This window comes from Prionailurus bengalensis, chromosome D1 (assembly GCF_016509475.1).
Source record: "Prionailurus bengalensis isolate Pbe53 chromosome D1, Fcat_Pben_1.1_paternal_pri, whole genome shotgun sequence".
NCBI lineage: Eukaryota > Metazoa > Chordata > Mammalia > Carnivora > Felidae > Prionailurus > Prionailurus bengalensis.
The window spans coordinates 23113731-23121201 of record NC_057346.1 but is presented as its reverse complement, the minus strand read 5'-3'; positions in this window follow the sequence as shown (position 1 = coordinate 23121201).

The window sequence follows — 7471 nt, the reverse complement described above, 5'->3', positions numbered from 1 at the left end:
CAGGAAGCAGCTGAGATGCCTCCAATTAATACCGCAACTGGAACACCCCCTCAAAGAAAGCTCAGCCCGGAGACCTGACAGAATCTGCATTGTTCGGCCGGACAGCTGGCAGCAGCTGTGGGGCCCCTGGGTCTCCCTGAGCACGGGGATTGTGAGTAACCCTCAGCCCAGGCCTGCAGACATCCTGTGGGATCAATGAAGTGCCAGTCTGTCTGGTACGGTTACTGGGGTTGGACAGTAACCATTGGCCAATGAGAATCAAGGACAGAGGCCTGTAGGAGTTCATAGTTTCACCTAAAAGAGTCGCAGTGACATGTTGTAGAAGACTGGGAAAAGGAGCCAGGAATGAAGGGAGCTGTCGGGTGGAGTTGGGGGACAGGGTCCCCCTATCATCTTTGCAGCAGCCAACTAGCCAAGTGCCCCCCACTCCCAGCCCAAGCTCCAGGTGGCATTAACAGTGCGACAGGCCAATCTTCAAAACCGCTTGGGAAATTGTCCCTCCCCCAGAGGGAGCCTAAGCAGGAACTGAATCCAAGAGCCACAGAGTTTTGAGCTAGAAGTGACCTCAAAGATCATTTAATGTATCAGTTTCACATCCCAGTGCCTAGAAAAGTGAGGGAACCCACTCAAAGTGACACCCTCATTAGTGTCAGAGCCAGAACTTAAAACTGGGATCTCCTGACTCGAAGGCCAGCGGTCAGTCCGTCACTAATCTGGACTGGCCTTGGTTTAGGTCCTTATGCTACAACTCATCCACCATGTAACTGGGAAAACATTACCTAGTCTCTCTGAGCCACAGTTTGTTCATCTGTTAAGTGGGAACTAAAACCGTAGGATTCTTGTGAAAAATAACATATGTAAAAGTACTTTGCATACAGGAATGGTCAGGCAAAGATTCACCGTTATTCTGGTGGTTGGATTATCAGGGGCTTAGCTGTTGAGTTTGGAGGCTGGAATAGTTAGAGTTGGGGTTCTCCTAGCTCTCTGAGCTTCTCAGTAGAAGAGGGAAATCCAATAACTGACCAGAGTTTCTCCTTCCTCTCAGACATGCTCAGGTTCAGCGAGAGGAGCTGAATTAGGTAGGGCAAAATCCAAGGCCTGGGTGGAGGTTCAACTACACGGTGAGGAACCTTCCGGGTGATGGTGGCAGCTCTGGTTTCTGCCCCAAGTGCCCAAGCCTTCCCGGAGACGAGTCTTTTGCAGAAGGAATGACGCCTGAGGCCTCTCGACCTGAACGGGATCCCTCTCAGCGCTCTGGAGGGAGGGGTGAAGTTGGAAGGAGAGGAGTGGAGAAGGGGACTGCCAGCCACGAGGCCCACACGCTTCAGCCAAAGCTACTTGGAGCCACTTGGACAAAGTCACCCCCAGCATCCTTAGAGCAGGCCTGATGGTGTCGCCCTCCTGCCTTTTGGTACCCGCCTTGGGTGGGAAGTTATGGCTCAGGCATTAAACTAAGGGTGCAGCATGGGGTCCTAGAAGGGGAAGGGTTTGGAGAAGGGAGGGTCCTGTTGGAAGGGAGGGATCCAGCCCAGAGCAGCAGCTTTTCATAGGTAAAAGCCCTGCTGTGCAGGCTGAGGTCATTCCTGGCACGAGCTCCCCACTCACTGCAGACGCCTGCAGGTCTGTTTTAATATCTGCAGCAACCACATTCCTAAGCAGGGTGGGTAACACGCTTTCTGGACAAGACTGCTTTCCATCAAAACTTAGTCCAATTCACCAGGGTCAGATATTTCAGAGAGAGCTGAGTTGTTTTATTTTATTTTATTTTATTTTAAGAAAGAAAATAAAAATTTGGAGAAAATGACCAAAAGCAGAAACCAGAGCAGAGCAAGGTCCTGGGGGCCGGAGAAGGGAGGAGGGACCTGGGACCTTAAGTGAGGGAGAGAAAGAGACAAAAGGTTTAGGCAGCGGGGGCTTGGAAAGAGTCCTGTTTGGGGTCCAGCCCTGCCAGGTCTTTCTCAGATCCTGATGAGTTTACCTGTTACCATCAATCATGCATCCATCCACTCAAACCACACTTGACTCCTGCTCTATGCCAAGTGCTGTGCTAGGAATGCAAAGAAGTTGTATCAGTTATCTCTTTCTGTGGAACAAATTCCCATAAAGTTTGTGGTTTAAAACAACACACGTTTGTCATCTCTCACAGGGTCCGTGGGCCAGGGGGCTGGGCACAGCCTAGCTGAGTCCTCTGCTTCGGGGCGGCTCACAAAGCTGAAACCGAGGTTTGGACCTAGGCTGGGGGCTTGTCTGAAGACTTACTTGGGGAAGGCTCTACTTTCAAGCTCACATGGTAGTTGGCAGAATTCAGTCCCTCGAAGGTTGTCACACGGAGGGCCTCGGTCCCTACCTTGCTGCTAGCCAGAGACTGTTCTCAGTTCCTTGCCTGGGCCCCCCCTACGTGGCAGCCTGCTTCCTCAAAGTGTGCAGGCTGAGAGGAAACAGAGCCTGCTGGCAGGTCGGAGGTCACGATTTTATGGAACCTAATAACAGAAGTGACATCTTATCATCACTTGGCCATATTCTGTTTGTTAGAAGCAAGGCAGGTCCCACCCACACTCAAGGGGAAGAGATATCACAAGGTAATGAAAACCAGGATACAGGGCCCATCAGGAACCGCCCGAGAGTCTGCAAAAGTCAGATTGTCTCACGAGCGCAGGTAACTCAGACTAAACAATAACAGTCGTTCTAACGATAATGGCAAATGCGATGTACTGAGGGCTCACGGTGTGCCAGGAACTGTGCCTGATCTCCGTTAAGTAGATACAATGCTTACCTTCTTTTGAGGTGAGAGAACCGAGTCTCATAGTAGCAAGAGATACAGACGTTTTGGAACTTCAACTTGTCAGACTTCAAAGGCTTTGTTCTTACCCCCTTCATTCTAGACTTCCCAGGTGAGTGGCAATATAACATGGAAACCGCTTTAACGGTCCCTGTTTGGGGGCCTGGGGCAGGCTTTCGCAAGTGGCGACATAGAAGGAGCTGTGAACATCACAGCAGCTGGACCCTAGAAGGGGCCCTGCGTCTGAAAGAGGTCCTTCCTAGCCTTAGACCTCCTCCCAACCTTGTCGCCATCCTTCTCTCTTTCATCATCAAGCAGGGCATAAATATTTACTTTGTACCCAGGTTCAGAGAATGGGGGCAGAAGTTCCTATCTTGGTCGCTGGTCTAAAGGTGCCTGCAGTGTGATTCAGGGAGTCAGGGAACCTGACCTCACTACTGCAGAAGCCCGTAATAGACTTGACCTGGGTTCATGCGCTTAAGGAGGCCTGAGGCTCAAGTGGGGAACCAGACCCAAGGCGAAGTCTCCGGGCACTTGCTGGGAACAGCAAGTGTTTGTTCAAACAGCTGTTTGAAAGAGCTCTGAAGAGATATGGAAGCCCGTGGCTGTTTAGATTAGTTTTCTAATTGGCTGAGTGTTAGCAAAGCCTCTTGTGTATACAAGGGGAATAGTTAATCTTGTCTATTTGTATATCCACTCATGTTCTGTCACTCCCTGATCTCCTTAGCTGTCTGCCTCTTACTGTCGGTTTTAGGCCAAGAGAGGGTTTACATCTAAGGGACTCTTTGTCCGCGACCCCCCCGGCGCAGGTGGGCAGGGGGAGGAAAGCAAAAAAGAGGAAGATGATCCCAACAAGGGTCGGCAATCTCTGTCCTCATCACAGCCCGCCTGCCTTGCTCAAAGAGCCGCAGGTGTCCCGGGCCAATCCCCCTTCCAGCAGTGCCCACCTCCCCCCACCCCTTCCAGCCACCGAATCCGAGCGTGGGCATGAAGTGGCCTCACAGATGTCACCTCCTGCTTCATGACAAATCTGAAAGTTAGGCTTTACCATTCCAAATAAGAAACCCAGGAGAGAGGTTAGGTGACTCACCCTGCGTCACCTGCACAGCTAGGAAGCGGCTGAGCCAAGACAGAACTCCCGCTGTGTTGTTCCTGTCCGTCTGCCGCACCCCCACACCATGTTCATCACATCACATCCTTGCTCAAGAGGCCACAGAGGCTCCCTTTCGCCCACTGTGTCAATTGTCCACATGCCTTTCCCTACTTCTCAGGGTCCTTCAGGACCTGCCCTTCTTCCCCTCCATCAACCCATGTCAACTCTGCTGTGGGCTTCTGCGGCAGTAAGGCCCGGTTCCCCGCCCCCGCCCCTAGCCCCGACGGATTGTAGGCACTTTTAGATCTGCCACCGAGATACGACCTTCTGCCCCCAAACCCCACACCTGGACCCGGGTACAAAGTAAACAGTTATGCCCTGACTAATAATGAAAGAGGGGAAGACGGAGAGGCTGGGGGGAGGTCTACGGGCACGAGTGCCCCTCTCAGATGCAGAAACCATCCCTCTGGCTGAGGGGTCTCCTGCCTCTGTCATTATTCACTCACCTCCCTGCGTGTCTCTGGGCCACTTCCTTCCCTATCTTTAGCTTCTAGGGTTTGTTAATGATTTTTGTCTTTTCTTCGTGACATAAGCATGGTCAAAATTCCTCAGCTAGACGTGCATGCTTAAACACACACATTTGGGGGGACGTGGAGGAATTCTCCACATGTGGCAATACTCATGTCAAAGACCAGGCAAGGGATGGTGAGGACAGGGTCCAGTCCTCAACAACGCTCATTAATGGGACTGACGCGACCGCATTCTATTTTGGGGCCATCATTCGGTGAATTCTAAGGCGATGACTATGCAAATGAGAAAAACAGGAAGTCAGAGAGGGGTTGATTTTCCCCTAATCTCTACCAGTCTCATATGTAACTATAGCTACTACCGATTGAACATTTTCTATGTGCCAGACTCTTTACCAAACGCTCTGCGAAAATGATCGTGTTTAGTCTTCGAAACAGGGATAAATTAAGATGATCTCTACTGGAAAATGAAGCTCACAGAGATGAAGTAGCTTGTTCAAGGTTACACAGGAGAGGGGCACCTGGGTGGCTCAGTCGGTTGAGTGCCCTACTTTGGCTCGGGTCATGATCTCACCGTTTGTGAGCTCGAGCCCCGAATCGGGCCCTGTGCTGACAGCTCGGAGCCTGGAGCCTGCTTCGGATTCCGTGTCTCCCTCTCTCGGCCCCTTGCCTGCTTGCACTCTCTCTCTCTCCCTCTCTCAAAAATAAACATTAAAATTACACAAAAGATTACACAGAAGGTGTAAGAGTCAGGATTTGAACCCAGGCTGCATGATCCCAGGACTCTGGCCTTTAATCTCTGATGCCAGTGGTTGACCTCACAGGTTTTTTGTTTGTTTGTTTGTCCTGCGCTTGTGTTTTTGTTTGTTTGTTTTGTTTTGTTTTGTTGGTGGAGAGGGACTCTGTTAAAAACTCCCATTTCTCCTCTCAGGCTGGGACTTTTGGTAAGAGAAAGACAGAAGCTTGAGGTTGATGTTCCTCCTCCTTTTCTAGGAAAAGGCCTGGGGTCTGGGCTCCTTCCCCACCTAGCACATCCCTCGGATTTGTAACTTTGCAGAGTGGGCAGCTGGCAGGAGAGTTGCATTTTTTAGGCCCCAGGCTGCCTTCTTATCTCAGGGAGACTTGATTTACGGTCCTCTATCTTATCTTAGCACTGGGCCCCCGGTGATGGATTTCACCTTCGGCATTTGGAGCACTGCTCCTTGCCAAGAGCACCGTGCCCCACCCCCCCTCCCCGTCCCCTCCCCACCAAAGACAGATTGACAAGACGGCTCTGGGCTCGCTCTTAGATCCGCCCTTCACCTCCGGCCTCCCCCAGCTCAGGTGGAGAGAGGAGGACGCTTTGAGGGGGGGGGGGACTCTTCAGCTGAACAAGGATAAAACTGCCGCGCCCCAGATTTGGCCCAGGCCTGTCCTCGCTTGAGAGGTATTAGGTGAGTGGGAGGAGAACAGATAGTGGCAACAGCCACGTCGTACTTTCTTCTTTGTGACGATCGTTCCCATATCTTTTCAAATTTAATCTTCACAATGACTAAACGAAACAGCTTTTGTATTTTCTCTTTACCGGTAAGGAAACTGAGGTTCCACAAGGCTGAGGTCACACAGACCATAAATGAAGGGTTGAGTGTCCGACACGTATCTTCTGGTGAAACCCTTTGCGTCTTTCCTGAAACATCAAGGAGGAGAGAGTTTTATCTTTTGGGGGAATGTGTCTCCCCACACCCTCCCTTCAGTTGTACTTCTGCAAAACAGACTTACAGGTTTAGATCAAGGCAGCCCACACTTTGGCTGCCCAAGGGAAGCCGAGGGAAGGAGCATGGCCAGCAGGAAGGGGCGCGGTGTTGAGTCAAGGCCTGAGGACCTGAGTTAGGTACATTTGAGGTGAGAAGCCACCTTTAGAAGAAGGTGGGAAGTCAGCCCCTTCTTGTGCCTGGAAGGGAATCAAGGGTGAAGTAGGTTCTCAACAAACAAGCACTGGGACCCTTCAGGAGGCATCAGTAGGGTGACACACAGTCATATAAGACCAAGACTCAAGAGAAAAGAAGGCCAGGGACGGCTGGGTGACTCAGTTAAGTGTCCCCATTTGGCTCAGGCCATGATCTCACGGCCTGTAGGTGTGAGCCCCGCATCCGGCTCTGTGCTGACAGCTCGGAGCCTGGAGCCTGCTTCGGATTCGGTGTCTCCCGCTCTCTCTGCCCCTCCCCTGCTCTGCTGTCTCAAAAAATTAATACACATTAAAAAAAATTTTTTTTTAATGAGAGAGAAAGGAAGGCCAGTAGCATTTATTGAGGCCTGTGTGCCCGGCCTAGAGCTAAGGCATTTATGTACTTGACTTGATTTGCATAACAGTCTTTTGAAGTGGGTTCCACAGGCTCAGAAAGATGAGATAATTTGCTTATGGTCTTACAGCGGAGAAGTTGTAGAACTGTGATTCAAATCCAGGTTATCTGACCCTACCTCTGTCAGTAAACTAGAAACCTCTCTTTTACCTATATCCTGGGAGGTCTCTCCTGCAGACCCAGAATTGCACCCTACAGATGGCAGCCTAATTCAGTAACCTCCACTTCCTAACCCAGTCTGCATCCATCCTGAAGATTTCAGGGGGAAGATAGCGGGAGTTAGCAGGAGGCAATTCAGCTTATTTGCAGAAAGAACTCTCTATGCTCCTTGCTGACGGTATGCAGATTTTTAAGGGCCTGGACTGGGCCTTGTTCATCTGTGTGTTGCTGGTGCTAATCATGCTGCACCTGTCAAATAGTAGGAGCTCAACAAATGTAGGCTACTGACTTGAACTGAGGAAACTGTAAGTTTTGGGGTTCAAAACCATAGAAGCTGTATTTGCAGACTGGCTGAAAGTATACAGATTCATTAAGTAGAACTCGGGGAAGCTAATGAAGGGACAGACACGTTGAGGAGGGAGGAAATGGGCAGTCAGCTGGGGGCGTGGAGATGCTCTTATAGAAAGTGCATCTTCGGGGCACCTGGGGGCTCGGTCGGTTAAGTGTCCGACTTCAGCTCAGGCCATGATCTCGCAGTCCGTGAGTTCGAGCCCCGTGTCGGGCTCTGTGCTGA